The following is an 18,865-nucleotide window of genomic DNA, read 5'->3' as shown; positions in this document are numbered from 1 at the left end:
ACCAGGAGTCAGATAAACATCAGTGAAACCAAACGGAACAGGAAACACGATCTGACAACGAGGACCAGACTTGCGGGGTTTAAATAGGAAGACTCAGCCAATAATCATGGAACCAGGAACAGGTGTGCAAATCCCAGGCAAACAGGCTCAGACTACAGGATACCAAGAATATGTAGAAACAGTCAAAGATGCGTGGAGCCCAATGTAAGGATCCTGACTGGGATGCAGGCAACTCAGGTTCAATCCCAGCCAGACCCAAATACACAATATTGTGTAAAACCCACTGATGATCCTGACAGTATGAGAATGATCTCATTCAACATTTGGAGTAATTTATTCCTGTGGGGAAAATTGTCTCTGCATATCTGAAATGTGAGACTGCAGCTCAAATTGAAAATATGGCTATAACTATTCCAAAGGTATATAATATCTGTAATTACTAATAAATTATTTGGTTGAAATTCAGATATTAATCAACACTGATAATCTCATAAATAACAGTCGAACATGGCTGGTGCTGCTACAGATATTATTTAAAGTTCTAAGTGTCTACCCTAGGAATACTTATTGATTAATGTATTGGTTTGTTATAAGTAATGTTAGTGTATACCACTATAGAGTGATATAGTAGTTTTTTATTACCCCTTCGAAGTGTTCCTTGAACATTTTCAGTTTGCAGTTCCAAGCTTTTTTATTTTTGGTTGCTTAGTGGATTTGAGAAAGTTAACTTGGTTCGATACCATTTGTGGAAAGATTTGGTTATTACTAGAGATTGTCTAAAGTACAAACATTGATGCTTTGTGTAAGGAAGAACGCAGGAAGGAAATGACCTATCGTTTTCTTCTGGTTTTGGCATCCGCATTGATGCTTTGTAGAAGTTTGAAGATAGATGAGTTTGCCAGTACGTATTGCTGTAACCAATCCTTTATTGTATGCTAACTGCATGTTCAAGTGCTATACATATACTGCTTTGCTTTACAAGGATATTTCAATTTAATTAACATCAATCATTGTGTTATTACACAACCAATATTTTTTTTTTAGTTATTATCAATCTCTAGTAACACAAACTGCATTTTCCTTCTAAACTCATATAATACATATGAATAATTATTTTTTTATAACAGGAGATATTGTAATGTGATACCCTGTAATATTATAGTGAAGAATATTAGATGGTAATGCAATATGCTTTGCTAATTTATTACATATTTGTTGGTGATAAATTATTTGAGCCAGGAACTAAATTGTTGTTTATAAGGATGGTACCGTATGCTATGGCAATTATAATGTGATATATTTTAAAGCAATGTTTTGTGTTAAAATTGTATGATCATTGATTCATTCTATCGTGTCTATTGTTATCTTCACAATAAATTATATTTTAAGTAAATATAGCTGTTGCATGTTACATTGTGCTGAATTATTCAATTTAGGTTGAGCAGAAGAATTTAGGATAAGAGGTAAAATAGTAGGCATCTCTTTAAATCAATCTTGTGGGAATGGTCCTAGAATAATATTACCCACAATTATCTCTACAGAATTATTTGTGATCACAGACACAAAATCAAAGTGCTCTGTCCTAAATAGTTGTACTAACATTTTAAATGGGAGGAGTCACCAACGGAACATGCCTGTCGGTTCTACTTGTTTCCATGGCAATTTCCTTACTCTTAGTACAACAGACTACCTTTTAGAACAGAACACTGATACATCTCCCTCAATGTCATTTTCCAACTAGAGAGATATGACTTCTAAACTTTTAATGAGGTAAATAATGGCACCATGCCATGAAACAACATAATATATATATCTATCAATCAGAAACAAAGTACCAATTTTGATAGATAACCTTTTTTTGTTCTTTCCTGGTTCAATATCAGGGAAACAATTAACAAAAATTCCCTATTTGTTCAAGATTAATAAGTGAAAATTAAATATAAGTTGGCATTCTCACAACCAATTCCACTTTAGAAAACAATGTAAATATATACGATATAAGAAAATACATTTTATTGTCCAAGGTATTAATATACAAATAATTTTAGTAGCTTAAATGTTATTACATATTTATACCTCTAAAACAAGTAAATTTGCAGTCTGCAGGATGTGAACAGAAACAGTAGTTGAGCTTTGCAGTTCTCTATTTTCAAACTATGCTTAATATCAAGGTGTAGCATGTAAAGTGTCATTTTGCCAGTAAAGTTCTGTTCTGTGATCTTAACTTGAAAGTAATAATTTTTGAAGAAGTAAGAGTGAAGATGAAGAGCTATACCTTGTGTCCAGTCTGTTAGTTAGTAGCCAGAGGATCCTTAACGCAACACGTTGAGAAGGTTGAAGCAAGGTCGTTATGTAAAGGCAAGACAGAGTTCAGTACACAAGTAATCCAGTCTGTCATATCAAAAGGGCACAAGTAAGTTTGCAGTAAAGTTAACAGTTTGGAACGTTGGAAGTCTCTAAATTACTAGAAGGTATAAGTAACCAGGTGATTTTTGAACAGGAAACCTAGCATCTTTAAACCTGAAAGCAAAGGAAATAATCAACGCAACAAACACATCAATAGTTGCTGTAACTTCTTGTTTAATAAGCCAATGTAAGGTCATCAGAAACTCGGTAACTGGTTTCGTTAAAGGTGGTTATATCTAAATAGGAGGTCTATACATTCATGCATTAATCATGACATAGGGAGGTAGAGCGGAAAGGGGGTAGTTTAGGGTAAGTAAAAAAATAAATAAAAGGATATTAAGAGTGTTAGATCATGTGAATAGAGGGCAAGGGAAGAGGTTAGTAAGAAGGATGAATTAAAAATTAAGGCAAGAGGTAATTGGAAGAGATTTGGAGAGGGAAACGTGAAGGAAAATGAAACGCGAAAGAAGGGAAAGAGGAGGGGAAACTATGGGGAGGGGAAAGGAAGGAAGGAAAGAAAGCAGACAAGGAAAGATTAAGTCATTTGCCAAGGTTAAATGTGGAAAATAGGTAAAAGAGAGAAGATAATGGAAAGTGTGAGAAGGAATGTTGCCCTTTCCTTTTGAAATGGCTTTGATTATTCCCCCTCACTTGCCCTCTTTATAAATGCCTACAAATTAAAAATGAATGTATAACTTTTTCCTCTATAATTATGTATTTATTTCTTTTAAAAGAAAAGGAAAAAGAAAAATATCATGTCATATATGACATTTTCCTTCTGCTGTGATGCTATTCCCGTCAGCTAGTTATCATTCACAGTAAAATCAATGTATGTAAAGAATGTCTAATCAATTGTCATGTAGTTCATTGCCGTTGAGTGAATATGCTGAGAACTCTTCTAAGTAACATTAAAACTTCAACTCTGTGAAGTGTATGCGATTTCTTTTGTGTCTGCTTTAATATATTCTTTCGATTACCCTGACACTTGCCTCTGTTGCTTCGCATTGTATATGAAACAGTTCCTTTTTTCAGAAGTCAAAATCACACTCTGATTTTATTTATTCTTCCTTTTGATGCATTATGGTCGCTGGTCTCACATTCCCAACAACAAGACTGCCATCAGAAATCTTGGGGTCCCTTAACACTCTCTCCACTGTCTGTCTGTCATCTTCAGCTCCTCTTAGTCTTCACTGTCAATAGAAAGTACTGTGTCGGTGGGGACTATGCATTCATTTGACTCACATAATCATGTGACAGCAAATCTTGGCACACATTTCAAGGTACTTCTCATCTGGACTGTCAGGCTAGTGCAGCAGATGTTGCATTAGCCTCATGGAAGAGAATGGAGGTAATTAGCGACTCAAGTGTGGGCAGCAGGTTAGTGCCCCCATCACATAAAACAACAGTGGCCTGCATGGGTCCCAAACTGCAGCCAAAATTGCTGGGCCCTTTCAGCAGGGCTCCATTTGCTACAAAATTACTTGGCAAGGGCCCTGGCACCATAGAGCCCATGATGGCAGCCCTGACAGTGACAACTTGTGGCCCCCATGTGTATATGGGTTATACCCCCATGATGGTGGCCCTGACCATCAACACTCCTATTTCCCTTTATACCTGTGTATTATTCAGTTAATATGCTCTGTTGCATTGTTTTATGTCTATGCCCTTTGCTTTGAGAGAGGGGAGTGAAGAGAATATTACTGTGAAATAATGCCACCAAATGGCTGTGTATATATCAGGAGTGGGGATAAAGAGAAGTAATAAGTTAGGGGTCATGTTATTCTGGGAGGCGAGATATCTCTGTCTCCCCAGACCCTCTCCTGACAAAAATAAATTAGTTAAAGGGTTACTCCAAGCATAATAACCTGCTGTTGTGGTTATGATTCCAAGAGTACCATGGACCTGTTCCTGATAATGGGACAAACTATTTATCAATGGGTTCATTATATGGGTCCGCACCAGGCCCCAATGCTCCCCGGTGGTCCAGTGACACGCTGCCTGCTTCTGCAAAGTTACAGAAGCCGGAAGCCTCGGTCCACATTCATTGGCTTTGAGCATCAGCTGACTGATCTCAGCCAATTGCTGTCATTCAAAAGTTGCACAAATTGACATCAGCCAGCCCAGAACTCTTCTTCCATGCTGGTTGATGACACCCCATGACGCTTCTGAAGGTCGAGTTACACTTCCAGCAACAGAGTGGTTAATCTCAGTATGTGCAGCATTTCAAAGTGAAGCACTCCACATACAGACACCATAAGCACTTCAAATCACAGAATGACCATGTGGAGTAACCCTTTAAATAGTAGTGCTGCCTTTCACTAATCTCAGAGGTGTATAAACCGCTGCATCATCGAGTGTAAGTATTTTAAAACAAGAGATTTTTAAATATAATCTACCCATTTAAATGAAGAGCATGTAATTGATTATTGATTTAGATATTAGTAATAGGCTTCCCACACCTTTTCCTTTAGATCTCTCGTAAACCTAGAACCATTCCTCCGAGTAGTATTACATGCATATATTGGTAACAAGAATTGGTACGTAGATGTTCCAGCAGTATGTGGTGTCATGTTTCCTTCAAGATCCTTGCAAGCCCAGCAATTTAATGGTACCAACATTAATACATGGTTAGACACTGTGGAGTGTTCACTTATGGCTACAAAAGAGGTAAGTGTTATGGCATTCAAAAAAGGCAATAGCTAAAAAATATCTTTGTACTATGCCAGGGGTACTCCAGATGTTGTGGACTACGTCTCCCCTGATGCATTGCCAGCATTATGGCTGTAAGAGCATTATGTGAGATGTAGTGCACAACATCTGGAGTGCCAAAGGTTACCTACCCCTGTTCTATGGTACATGTTATTAAATAAGAGAACACCAGTGGTCATTATGATAATATATAGGCACTTGTTGTGCTTTGTTTTGCTTAATATTTAGAACATATTGTTTTGTTCTTAAGACTTGACTAAGGCAATGCTTCTCCTATAAGTACTAAGTACTTAATTTTTTGGGGGAATATGATAACCCCTTTATATGGGAGGTAACAACAGTAAAAGGTTAAAGTATGGATACATTGTTTACCTATGACTAGTATCAATATTCTAAGGGTTCCGTCATTCCATCAATCAGCTCTTACTTATATTAGATAATAGTTTCCTTATATGGAGGCAATCCCTTTTAAAATGATTGAAACCCGGGGCATTTGGTGCATTTTCATCATCAATCATTAATAATCTCAATGCACTTGATAGATCATCATTTATCAATCTGTGTATGTCCCACTACAAGCAAAGGGTTAATCAAATTTATGTTGACATTACACGTATGTGTCTGAACCGAGCATCTCCCACAGTCGCTATAATACCACTCTCTGAATTCACGGCAGGAAAAAGAACAAATTACATGTGGGGTTTTGCTGTGCAAGTGAGAGAATATACACCTCTCAGGCAGTTACAGCTTCAATGATTTCACCACGTCCTCATGCAGCAATTCCCACAAACTGCTCAAGACTGGAAATTACACCTGACAGCCTGATTGTTATGGATAGATGGAGCCAAAATGCTAGTGAAAAAAAGACGAATCGATGCTGTTGGCTCTCCAGAAAGGTAATTAGGAAGACCAGTTCATTAGTTTCCCAAGGCTGTGCTGTGTATAAAGGCTGTCCATTTAGATTCTCTCTGTAGATAAGAAAGTGCTTGGGCATCATTTCCTTATGTCATACGGTGTTAAGTCCCCTTCGTTACATGAAGGATGTTTGGCATTTGAGGAGGACTGCTCCGGAATGCTAATGGGGGATGCATTACGGAATCTGTTTTCTTTTTGCCCTGCATTTGTTGTATTGTTTGTTATAAACTAAGTTCTAGGCATACTGTGATACACAGCTTAAAACCAACGCAACCTGGCAGCCATTTTTAAATTGCACTTAGTGATAATGATGCATAGACCATCATATACCAGTTCCTGACAATGTGAAGGTAGTAACATCATTTACATCTGGCAGTGAAACACAGCCTTCTCTAAATATGATGTAGCACCAAAGCTGATCATCGCATGTAGAAAGGTGCCTGAATATACTTGGATGGTTAAAAATCATTCAATAATACATTTATTGATGAATAGCGTATGTACAATACTGCAGGAATAAGCCGGAGGGAGCACTGGATCAGACATTTAAATACGTTTCGTGCTTTATCAGGACTTCATCATCACTCACTTATTGTCTATTATTTTGCATGGTCTACCTATCTCTGGCAAAGCTATTTCCAGTCTATAAATATAAACCCAGCATAACTGATAAATGTATATTAGTAGCATCCACCCTTGAATGTTTCTATTTGATTTAAAATAGTGACCTATGCTTTTTACTAGTGCGGAGAGAGCATCAATTCATACTTGTGAATTCTGTTCCTTGACTGGTCCCAAGAAATTTACGACGAGATAATTCCTTCAGTGCTAAGATAGAAAAATGAAATTAAGAATCTGTTATTGTCCCCTGTAGGACAGTAATTAGTCAAACAGCTCAGAACAAAAATATATATGAAATTCCAATCTAATGGAAATGTACCTGTTTTAACATTTCTTGAGAAATTGCATTTCTCTGGAATGTTGACATCAAATGACGTCTTCTACAGCTAGATTAAGTAGTGAACAGTCATTCGTGATTTGGATTTGGCCCTAATTCTTCCTCCACCTTTTCTTATTGGTTCTTTGATCTTGTCCTTCAATTCAATGCCTAATAATATGTCTATAATGATTAATACAAATAATCAGGTACTGATGCGTATACTCATTGTTGTGGGGTCATCAACATTAAAGCTTAAAGTTGTCATATAATACTATGCTATTGTGAGGGACGACTTGAAACAATAGTTGCTGTTTTTACCATAAGATTTAGCGAGGATCTCTTCTTCATCCAGGTTTGTTAATTGTTTCACTTTCAGTGTTAATGTAAGCATGTCTGTTAATTTATTTTGTCAGTTCATAAATATTGTGCTTTTCTCTGTTGGGTGTGTTAATTCTGTCTAGCGCAGAGATATGTAATCGTAATTTAATGCATGTCATTTCTGTTTTGACAAGTGCATGGTGAGTATGTCGGTCGTATAGAAACAGCTGAAAGAATCTCACCACACATTGCGCATTCACATTCTGATATCCAATGTTGGCAATCTGCATTACTGTTAATTCCTAGTTACTTAATGTCACTCATTTTGGAAATGACGGCTTGATTACAGGGGATATCACGGATATTTTATTTATACTCTAGAAAACCTGATGGACTTTTTGTGCCCTATTTTGTGAAAAAGTATGCAGTGTGCAACAATCTTTAGATTTACTTTGTTTAACATCTTTGGGACTCATAGTCCATTGCTCATCCATACTATGTTATACTTATCTCTGATATCCCTTTTGGAAGGGATTCCGAGAATCTTCCCCTGCAAGTTGCATCAGTTGATTCAGTAGAACCCAATGTCCTTCTTCAAACTACCTTCTACAGCACTCTTTTAGAGAACCTCTCTTGATACACACATACAATTACTCCTTGGCAAGTCATCATAAAATTTAAACTGTGCATGTTCTCGCCATGTATTACACTGTAGGAAGAGGCCAGGGTTTGATGGTAAAGTTTTAATTGTTTATTAGAGTAACTGCAACGGACACTGTAGACACTATAATTGTTCCATCTCATTGAAGTGTTATAGTATCTAGAGTCTCAAAGTGCTGTCCTTGCATTCAGCATTAAATTATTTTTAATGTTTTAATGCTAAACAAGAGTCCCCAGCAGCCCCTCTTCTATGTACTGCTTGGTCTAATGAGGAATCACTAGTCTTAGTAGCAATGGTTGGCTGTGATTGGCTGAGAGTGTCACCTGACTGCTTGTAACACAGCACTCATTGCTGGTATGAATTGATACGGCCAGAAGGAAGTATGAAATCTCTGTCCTAGCCACACCACTAGTAGGGGCTGAGCCGTGGGTGGCCAGGTATCCCTATATAGTGTTAAATTGTTCAAAAACCAAGTGGAGGGACAGTGCCAAAGGACTTCAGGCACCATAACTAATCCAATGAAAAGTTTATAAAAGACTTGGTTCCTAGGATTCCCTTGGACTGTTCGGGAACCGAACTAATTCACTAACTGCGGACCACCTCTGAGCTTATTGACCCTTGTTAACTTCTCCTGACACTTAACTCAGTGTGGGAACTGTACTGGTGGCCATCTTGTTCACGAGAATGCAGGCAGCGGTGTTTGAGCGTCAATCGCATGGAACTAAAATTGGACACGTTTACTCCCGAACACTGCTGAACTTTGAAGAATGCCTGCTTCTTCTCCACCCATGTCAGGAGAGCGCCATTCGGTAGGTTTGTTCGTATGAACCATAATAAAAAATGCTACCTAAATGCCAGAGTGTGCTTTCAATATTTCTTTTGCATGGAACTCCCTATAGGCACCGGCTGCTACTCCTGAATTCATGGACCTGTTTTAAGCATAGGACCATGTGTGCGGCCGGTCAGAACTTCCACACGGTGGCATTTCACCTACAATGTAAGGCTCTATCCAGGGATGTATATACTGTGGGGGTTCCTATGTTTGAAATATGTATTTTTATGTGTTTTTCTTATTTTATGTTTTATACTGAGTCACAGTGACAATGCATTTCTTGGGCATGTTGTGAGTGTGTTTATGGGTGTGTTTTAGGTGTGTCACTGTGCTCAGATTTTGTATATAAGTGAGTCATTTGGCTGGAATAAACAGACTACTTCCCAGCATTAAGCCTCGGCTCATGTGTGGGGGGAACTGCTATACCTGCTATACTCTCTGGAGGAGAGGTCTACCCTCTGGGAGCTGGATCTAGGACTTGGGTCCAGGGTGGGCGGAGATGGCGAGACCCCAGCCAAGCTGTGGAATTTAGGGTTTGGAAGTGCTTATGGTGTCCCAGTGCAGTGCTTATGGTACTTGTGATTTCTAGAAAGTGTGAATTGTTGGAGGTACCCAGTCGGGGTACCAGGCTGTCTGCCACACTCCTACAGTGTCCCTTTAAGCTTGAACTAGATCACACTTGTGTAATAAAAAGAAAAGAAAGAAAATCTGTGCAATGCAAAACAAAATGCGTGCCTCGTGTCGTAAAAAGCAAGATACCAGAAAATGCAGCACTCGAAGGGTGTACACAGTGCTCATTATTTTACTGACAGCCTGGTATACATACCAGCATGTACATTTCATTAAATGATTAACAAATCTATCCACGAGCATAATGGGAAGAGAGAACTGTGTGCATATGATATTTGTTTTAAATAATGGTTCGTCACACATAAATATACAATACCAAATACTGAGTCGGAAATCTAAACGACTCCATCAGCGATGATGTGGAATAAGGATGCATATGCATTCTTCCGGTACAGCACGTTCTAGGGCTTTCTAGAATCTATTTGTTGCACACCATCGGTAAATAGCCACACTGTGTATAATATAAAAGTATATACTATGCGATAATCTTATTTAGTCATTCAGATATATTGAATAAAAAATATAGCCAGGAAACACTGCTAGGAGGAAATCTGAGAGTTTGAGGGGAAAAAAATATGCAGAATAAATTCTTTGCACATAGTTGAAATATTTTGAACACGATTGGCCTATGAAAGATTTCTTGAAATTGGACAGCTTAATTGTTTGTGGACAGATAATGAGCCTAGACACCCTCCTTTCTAATAAGCAACTTGGGAAATATGAATACAGATGAGCATTGAACCATTTGGCAGCTAGGCTGATGGACGTCATATGACTCTATTGTTTGAGTATTTATTTGCATATGTAGTTTGCCGTTCCGTTACATGTGCACTAAAGATAAAATGAGAAATGCATTGCACCAGTAAAAATCTGCAAGCAGGCATTGTAGACATTTGTGTAATGATGAGGTGCATGAATGGTAAGTTATGTATGATTCATGAAATTGTATTTATATTTTAAACAATTTTTGCATCGTATAAAGCAATCCGAGACTTTCACTCAGTCTCCACTCCTTCATAAAAATCATTGAAACCCATTTCTTCAGGAAAGCATATCATTTAAACTGTTAGCGAATTTTCATTCCCCCCCATGACTCCTCTCTCGCAACGGTCAAAAATAACCTACTAAGCCCTAAGTGATTACTTTTCTAGCAACCTATTTCATTACCCCTACTTGTACTCGTTGTGTCACTAGACCCCACTCCCTCTAGAATGTAAGCTCATTGAGCAGGGCCCTCATTCCCTCTGTTCCTGTGCGTCTATTTGTCTGGTTACAATTACGTGTCTGTTAGTCCACCAATTGTACAGTGCTATGGAATTTGATGTTATATAAATAATTAAATAATAATAATAATAATAATAATAATAATAATAATAATGAATGTTACTGAGAATTTTTCAGTATGGATATTTTGGGTTACATTTTAATGATTTTTTTTCTACAAAATAGATGTTTGGTGATTACACTGAAGCCTGCTACTTTATTGGACATGTTATTGTGATGAAGAATACACGATTATTTGTCTATATATTAAGTACAACCGAAAGAATGTACACAGCTGAGTGTAGCCTTCACATGACTTTGTGTGCCTTGGACGTACACAGTACACTACGCAGCAAACGATTAAAAAAAAAAAAATTCTAGTTTAAAACAAAATCAGTACTGCAACAGAACAGTTAACAGTCCATGCGCGCAACTGATAATTATAGTACACTTGTATACTATGAGTTATATTCCTTTAATAAGGAAGAAATAATAAGCAAAATAGACGATTCACAATTACATTATCTTCATATAACATTAACAAACATAAAAATGTAAAATACAGCTCTCCATTTACTCACGATACTCAATCCAATATTATTCGTGAAGCAAATTCCAAAATATATCATGTGTTTGCTACTATGTTATAGTGTTTATTACGCCAGTTCGAGTCTGGTGATGGATGGTCAATTTCTTTTTCATATTCTAGGCTAATATCCTTATACGGTGGCATCACACTTGCTCTATAGTTCGGAGCCGAAAAACAGTTCTATGCCTGAAATTCCGTTTTGTGTAGAGATGACTTTAGGACATAATCATGTTGGAATACATTCGGGTTCTGTAAGGAAGCAAGATCAAGCTATTGTTCTGGAAGTAGGTTTATGACCACCACCAAAACACTTCTGTGTCCTTTGAGCAACTCCTGATAAAATAGAACAAAGTACAATCAAAACAAAATGAGAAAATAGTTAAAATGTTTTCAACCCAGCTTGATGCCTCAAGCAATAAAGAGATTTCCAAATTTACCACTTCAGTGTTTTATATTTCTTATTTTATTTTAAAAAGGAATTACCGAAATAAAACATTCAAAGATATAGCTTTTTATACAGATAAACCCGGAGATTTGTGAAATAAGTAGTAAACGCCTCACTGGCTCCAAATTACATCTCTGCAGATATAATCTATATGAATCTAAAATACACATTTCATTGTTGCTGCAAACCTTCCAGAACCCTTTTTTCAGCTTCCTATACTGATTGTTATGCATTCGCAGTCCTAAGTTATCTCCACGGCGATCAAATGCTTGTTTATTGAGAAATGCAGAAATCTATTGGTCTATATTGGCGTTGAGGCTGCAGCTATTAAAATGTTTTATTATTTCTGGTGTTTAGTTGTTTGTTTTTTTCGGATTGAAGAAGCCATTTTGTGGCGAGAGAATGCTGTGGCAGCTACTCAGAGTTTCTAAGCTGCTGTTATTTATAATTAGCCAAGTAATGAAGGATAATCGCTTGTATTGCGGCAATATCTAGCTAAAGTGTAGTTGGTTTCTACAGAGCCTTAAATAAAATATTATCAAATAAATGAGCTAAAATTACATAAGTGACACATTCAGAGTCTTTCATGGAACATTAAGCAATGTATAAAGATTGATATTTACTCCTATCAGTCGGAATTCTGTTAAAGGAACGTTATAATGTTAGGAATATAAACCTGTATCCTAACGCTATAGTGCCCCGTTCCTAGTTACATACATTCCCCCCCATGCGGCAGCATCGAGGAGGTATGGCCCCCTCTGCCGATAGTTCAATTCATTGCTCCTTTTAGAAAAGCACTGGGGACCTGATTTAAAGCTTCCCCACAGGAAAACAATGAATTCAGTGCCTTCCTATAAGTTCCAACAACATGTGACCAAGTTTTACTCATTCAGTGCACTGGAGGAGGATTGAGCACTGCAGTGTAAACATTGCAGTTTCTAAAAAAAAAACTGCAAAATTTTACATTGCAGGGTTAAATGCACAGGAAACTAGAAGGTTGAGAAGACAGTAGCAAGCGACAAGGTTGGTATACCTAGCAAACAGGGAGGTATTCAGGAGAGTCAAGGTCAGGATAATGAAGAGGAGAAAAAGAAAAGAGTAGCCAAAATTGAAGGGACTCTATAGTCACCAAAACATATTTAGCTTAATGAAGCAGTTTGGGTGTATAGATTATGTCCCTGCAGTCTCACTGCTCAATACTTAGCCATTAGAAGTTAAATCACTTTGTTTATGCAACCCTAGCCACTCCTCCCTGTATGGGACTCACACAGACTTTCTAAACACTTCCTGTAAAGAGACATCTAATATTTAAACTTCCTGTTGTTATTATTATTATTATTATTATTGCACAGTCTGTTTAATTTAGAATTTCTTATCTCCTGCTCTAATAATAGCTTGCTAGACCCTGCAGGAGCCTCATGTATGTAATTAAAATTCAATTTACAAAGTAAGTTAACATCTGATTGAAAGTGAAAACTGTTTTTTTTTTCTTGCAGACTGTGTGAGTCACAGTCAGGAAAAGTGTGGCTAGGGGTGAATGGACAGAAACAAAAGAGATTTAACTCCTAAATATCAGAGAATTAAACAGTAAGACATCAGATGCATGATCTATGCACCAAAACTGCTTCATAAAGCTAAAGCTGTTTTAGTGATTATAGTGTCCCTTTAAGTATTAAATGGGATAACTTAAAAAGAAAAAAACATACAAAAAATATTTAGCAACTTTAACATCAAGATTATAAAAGTTTTAGCTAACAAGTACACATATAAGACGAATGTATGCAAAGCATGCTGAATCCAGGTTTTTATGGGGACTGTACCAGTACCTTATCAAAATATTATGTGTACAATATGTATTAGAACATTTTCTTTATATTATAGTGACATGACATTATGATAAATTAGCACACAAATAGAAATGCAAAACACCTATTTTTGGGGTAATACCAAGTCTACAGGTAAGATATTAGGTATTGATTACTGATATTATTGATATCTTACATAGTCTTCGGTGTAATATTGTTGGATAATTTTCAAATTGTTGAATACTTTTGGATATACTTTTAAAATGGTTTAATATTTTGAGAAATATTTTGATATTTTTATATATTGATAGTTTTTTATATTTTTTTAAATGATCATTGTAAAAGTTTACCTAAAAATATTGGGTAAACAAATCGTTTCAAAAGCTCATCCAAAAATGTTAAATTGAGGCCATAGTTTTGGAAGTAGACAATGAGAAAATGAATAAAGCAATTGTTGAAAGTTATAATAGGAAACACAAAGATAGAGTAATTTAACTTAAGATGTATCAGTAAATGAAAAGAGACATGTGTCCATCAAGTTCAACCTTTCTCAGATCCGTTTTTTGCTGTTGATCCAAAAGAAGGCGAAAGTTTAGGATCCAGTGATCATCAGTCAGTGTGGTTTAATATAAGAACAGTGACTGAGTCACACCACACAAAAACAAAAGTTTTAGACTTTAGAAAAACAGACTTTTCTAAAATTAGAATATGTGTAAAGGAGTCATTATCAGACTGGAGCAATTTAAATGGAGTCCAAAAGAAATGGGATTATTTAAAAGTTGCACTACTGAAGGCAACAGAAAATTGCATTAGGCTTGTCAGTAAAAGCAAAAAATTCAAGAAACCACTGTGGTACTCCGCAGATGTGGCCAAAATAGTAAAAAACAAAAAGTTAGCATTTAGTAATTATAAAAAAAACCAGAGTGAGGAAGACAGAATGACCTATAAGATTAGGCAGAAAGAGGCTAAGCAAGTTATAAGAGCTTCCAAATCACACACAGAAGAGAAAATAGCACAGTCAGTAAAAAAGGGGGACAAACTTTTTTTAGATACATAAATGAGAAAAGAAAAGTAAAACAAGGATTAGTTAGATTAAAAACAAAAGAAGGAAGGTATGTAGAAGAGGATAAAGGTCTAGCTGACTGCCTCAATGAATATTTTTGTTTGGTATTTACAGATGAAAATGAAGGAAAGGGACCTCAGTTAAGAAAAAAGATAAATGAGTCATTTATTACACGTGAGTTTACAGAGGAAGAGGTTCTATTTCAACTGTCAAAAGTAAAGACAAATAAGTCAATGGGACCTGATGGAATACACCCAAAGCTATTAAAATAGCTTAGTGGTGTACTAGCAAAACCATTAACAGATTTATTTAACCAATCATTGTTAACAGGAGAAGTCCCAGAAGATTGGAAGTTAGCGAATGTTGTGCCCATGTAGTCAATGGAGTATATTCAAAGCTTGGGCTTGTCACCAGTGGGGTACCTCAGGGATCTGTACTTGGACCCATTCTCTTTAATATTTTTATTAGTGATATTGCAGAAGGTCTTGATGGTAAGGTGTGTCTTTTTGCGGATGATACTAAGATATGTAACAGGGTTGATGTTCCAGGAGGGATAAGCCAAATGGCTAATGATTTAGGTAAACTAGAAAAATGGTCAGAGTTGTGGCAACTGACATTTAATGTGGATAAGTGCAAGATAATGCATCTTGGACGTAAAAACCCAAGGGCAGAGTACAGAATATTTGATAGAGTCCTAATCTCAACATCTGAGGAAAGGGATTTAGGGGTTATTATTTCTGATGACTTAAAGGTAGGCAGACAATGTAATAGAGCAGCAGGAAATGCTAGCAGAATGCTTGGTTGTATAGGGAGAGGTATTAGCAGTAGAAAGAGGGAAGTGCTCATGCCATTGTACAGAACACTGGTGAGACCTCACTTGGAGTACTGTACACAGTACTGGAGACCCTATCTTCAGAAGGATATTGATACCTTAGAGAGAGTTCAAAGAAGGGCTACTAAACTGGTTCATGGATTGCAGGATAAAACTTACCAGGAAAGGTTAAAGGATCTTAACATGTATAGCTTGGAGGAAAGACGAGACAGGGGGGATATGATAGAAACATTTAAATACATAAAGGGAATCAACACAGTAAAGGAGGAGACTATATTTAAAAGAAGAAAAACTACCACAACAAGAGGACATAGTCTTAAATTAGAGGGACAAAGGTTTAAAAATAATATCAGGAAGTATTACTTTACTGAGAGGGTAGTGGATGCATGGAATAGCCTTCCAGCTGAAGTGGTAGAGGTTAACACAGTAAAGGAGTTTAAGCATGCGTGGGATAGGCATAAGGCTATCCTAACTATAAGATAAGGCCAGGGACTAATGAAAGTATTTAGAAAACTGGGCAGACTAGATGGGCCGAACGGTTCTTATCTGCCGTCACATTCTATGTTTCTATGTAAGGCAAAAGACCAATTTTTAAGCACTTCCAGTTTTGCAACAAAGTATGAAGAAATTCCTTCTTTACCCCAGAATGGCAGTCAGATTACATAGTTGATGTAAACAAGTGTTCATATAGATCATATCTATTATATTCAAAAAAAATAATGAAAAAGTTGTCTTAATGTTCCGCAGGAAATACATAAACCAGTGGCATGGTACTGTTTTCTACATTTTCCCTTGGTCTTATTTGGGTCGAGAGTGAGATTAGCGTGATGTTCTTATACCTGAGATATTTACCTGATCATTAATTGATAACATTTATTATCAGCTGTAGTGATACAACTCGTAAACAGATGCGTACAAGTCAAGAGACCTCTGATAGTGAAGTCTTCTTCGATTCAGTACTATAAATTGAATAAATAATTCTACTAGCATTCTCTGCTTCATGATAGAGTAATTAGCTTTGGCAGTTCATCCAAGCTTAACAGACTAACAGACAAAGATGAATCTCCTGGAGTTAAAGCATACGCCTCGAAAAAATGGAAGATATACTTTGTCCTTCACAAAGGATTCTTCAGTAGCAAGTACTTGTTTACAAAATTACCCAATGAAGCGAGGTCCACCCAAAATGCTAAAAGACAGATAAGGTATAAGCAACAGAAAAGTAGCCTTTGGGTGGGTTTATGAGAAAAAAACTATTCAATCCATATTTTGTGTGTCAGCGGTATGTATTTTTAATTTTTTTGTGTGTGTGTTTGTAATTTTCATAATAATTAACCGGTGTAGTCATTCTGAGTGTGTGTCAGGTGCATCAAGATCAACTTTTCAAACATCTCTTTCAGCCGTTCGTCCAAAAAGGAGTAGAAAAAAAACTTTGCAAATTTTCCATATGTTTCAAACATAAATACTGTTTACCAGAACTGAAGAGCAGTAGTTTTGGTATAACAGTGACTTTACTGCAGACTAGAGCAAGTTATAGCTCAGTTTTATAGATTCTATTTAAAAGCTCTTGCTTCGGAAAAAAAAGATAGCTGTCCGGGTAGATCATCAATGGAATGTGTATAGCATGTGTGGAAGATCTTTTATACACTTTGTGATTACAATGTTACATATGTTACTTCTTCGGAATGCTTTGTTCTTGCAAATATACATACGTACTGTGTTATCCCTTGTGAACTCATTACAGCAAGTATATCTTGGGTTAAGTTGTTTTTAGAACATATGACATGCCAGGTTTGTAATGTAAAATGCAAAGATTATATACAGTACAATTCAAAAGGCACTGCAGGTTAATGTCTGGCTATTTTGTTTTTTGCTACAACACTGGCATGGTTGTTTACTAAAATAACAATTGTTGGGAATGCAAAGTGAAATTTAAATTTTAGACCAATATTGTTAATTTGGAAGTACAGCTTACTTGGAGAATGTTGCCAATTCACTATTTTGTCCTTAAATTTGAAATTCAATTGAAAATTCAGAAAATTATCACTTTAGTTAATAAGCCTGGTGAGTCTTTTAAACTTTAGAGGCTTTTTTTTCATTGAGGAGGAGTGAAATCATACACTATGCATCTGTACAAGCAGATTTGTTTCTGTGCCAGATGATGACTTGCAATGGATCAATGGAGTAGGTAAGTGGGAGATTTTGTTTCACATTGCACAATAACGTAAAGGAAACATAATGTGAAATGCTATAGGAATCTTGGTAGGAAGTTGGAACCTAAATCAGCTTTACCTTGGAATAGTTGAAATTGGTAACATTCTGTCATTTTGATCCCCACTAACTATGCCACATTTTATGCATACGTCCTGGGTTTTTAATCAGGAAAGCATAACTAAACTGTCCTACTTTAGACTGAAGTCTTCTTATTGTGTGGACCTACTGTAATAGAGCTTTTGGGAGCATGGAAAATAAAGATTGTCTTTACATTTGGAATACATTACGGCTTAGATTCCAACAGGCTGAGGCTAACATAGAGAGACGAGAATAGTTGTACAAAAAGTGTCGTTCTTCCTAAAAGTTCCTCTTGTAGACAACTGCCACTTGTGCTACCTCAGTGGACCTAACATAAGAGGAAGCTAGCCTCCCCCGCTGTTTGACTGACCACCAGGGAGGCATTTGATATCAAGAAAACAGCACTTTTATGAAGTGCCATTAAGCTGGGATACTCTTGATACATAAAGCAGGATGAAGCACTTTGTGTGTGGAGGAGTCCTTAAAGTCATGTTTTTAAAAGTTTGTAAACTGGCAAGACTGTTGATAAGTAATGGCACTTGTAAAACAACGACTGATTATTGTGTTGTTGTGTAGTTAGAGCATTCTGTAGTTGTTCATTGAACCTTTTCTAATTTATCTGAATTGAAGGAAGTCAGGAAAGGAATTGTGGAACGCATAACTGGGAAACAAAATCTGTTTAAAGAGAATAGATAAGGGGACCAGTGAATGAGGTCCATGTTTGCTGCCATGAGCAGAGGGGAAGTGGTATCCGTATAGACTGTGGTCGAACAGAACAATACCTCTAGAAGCTCAATACAGGGCAAGCCCTGGACCCTGTAATCGCTTGATCTGTACATTTTGGTACATAGGAAATGGTATGTTTGTTATTTTTTGAGGGGCCCATTTATAAGGGGGCAGAGATGGTTTATGAAATTATGAGAGTGTCACTTTGTATTACATGTTGCATTGACTGATGTAACTGCAATCAAGAATGAAAATGTATTTGACTTAATTGCATTACTTCGTTCTTGCTATTATAGTTTAACGCTATTGTCCTGTTTTGTTTATGTACATTTTATATGTACTTGTGGATTGAAGCTTTTATACATTTTATTGATGCTTAATCATTAATTATGTTCCTCTTTACATGCCATGTGTTACTTTTGATCACTAAATCTGCTACTTT

The 18,865-nt window shown here is 36.6% G+C and overlaps 1 long non-coding RNA gene across 1 annotated transcript in view; it reads left to right on the top strand.

The window, feature by feature from the left end:
• The first annotated feature begins 5,840 nt into the window (after window positions 1-5,840).
• LOC134583343 (uncharacterized) overlaps window positions 5,841-18,865 on the top strand; it is a 157,576-nt gene continuing 144,551 nt past the window's right edge. The window contains exon 1 of the long non-coding RNA XR_010086313.1: window positions 5,841-6,011. This is a non-coding gene — a long non-coding RNA (uncharacterized LOC134583343). The remainder of the gene's footprint in view (window positions 6,012-18,865) is intronic.

Source organism: Pelobates fuscus, chromosome 13 (genome assembly GCF_036172605.1).
Source record: "Pelobates fuscus isolate aPelFus1 chromosome 13, aPelFus1.pri, whole genome shotgun sequence".
In the NCBI taxonomy this organism is placed as follows: Eukaryota; Metazoa; Chordata; class Amphibia; order Anura; family Pelobatidae; genus Pelobates; species Pelobates fuscus.
Note: the sequence above shows the minus strand (reverse complement) of the source record. Positions and strands in the feature narration are given on the sequence as shown.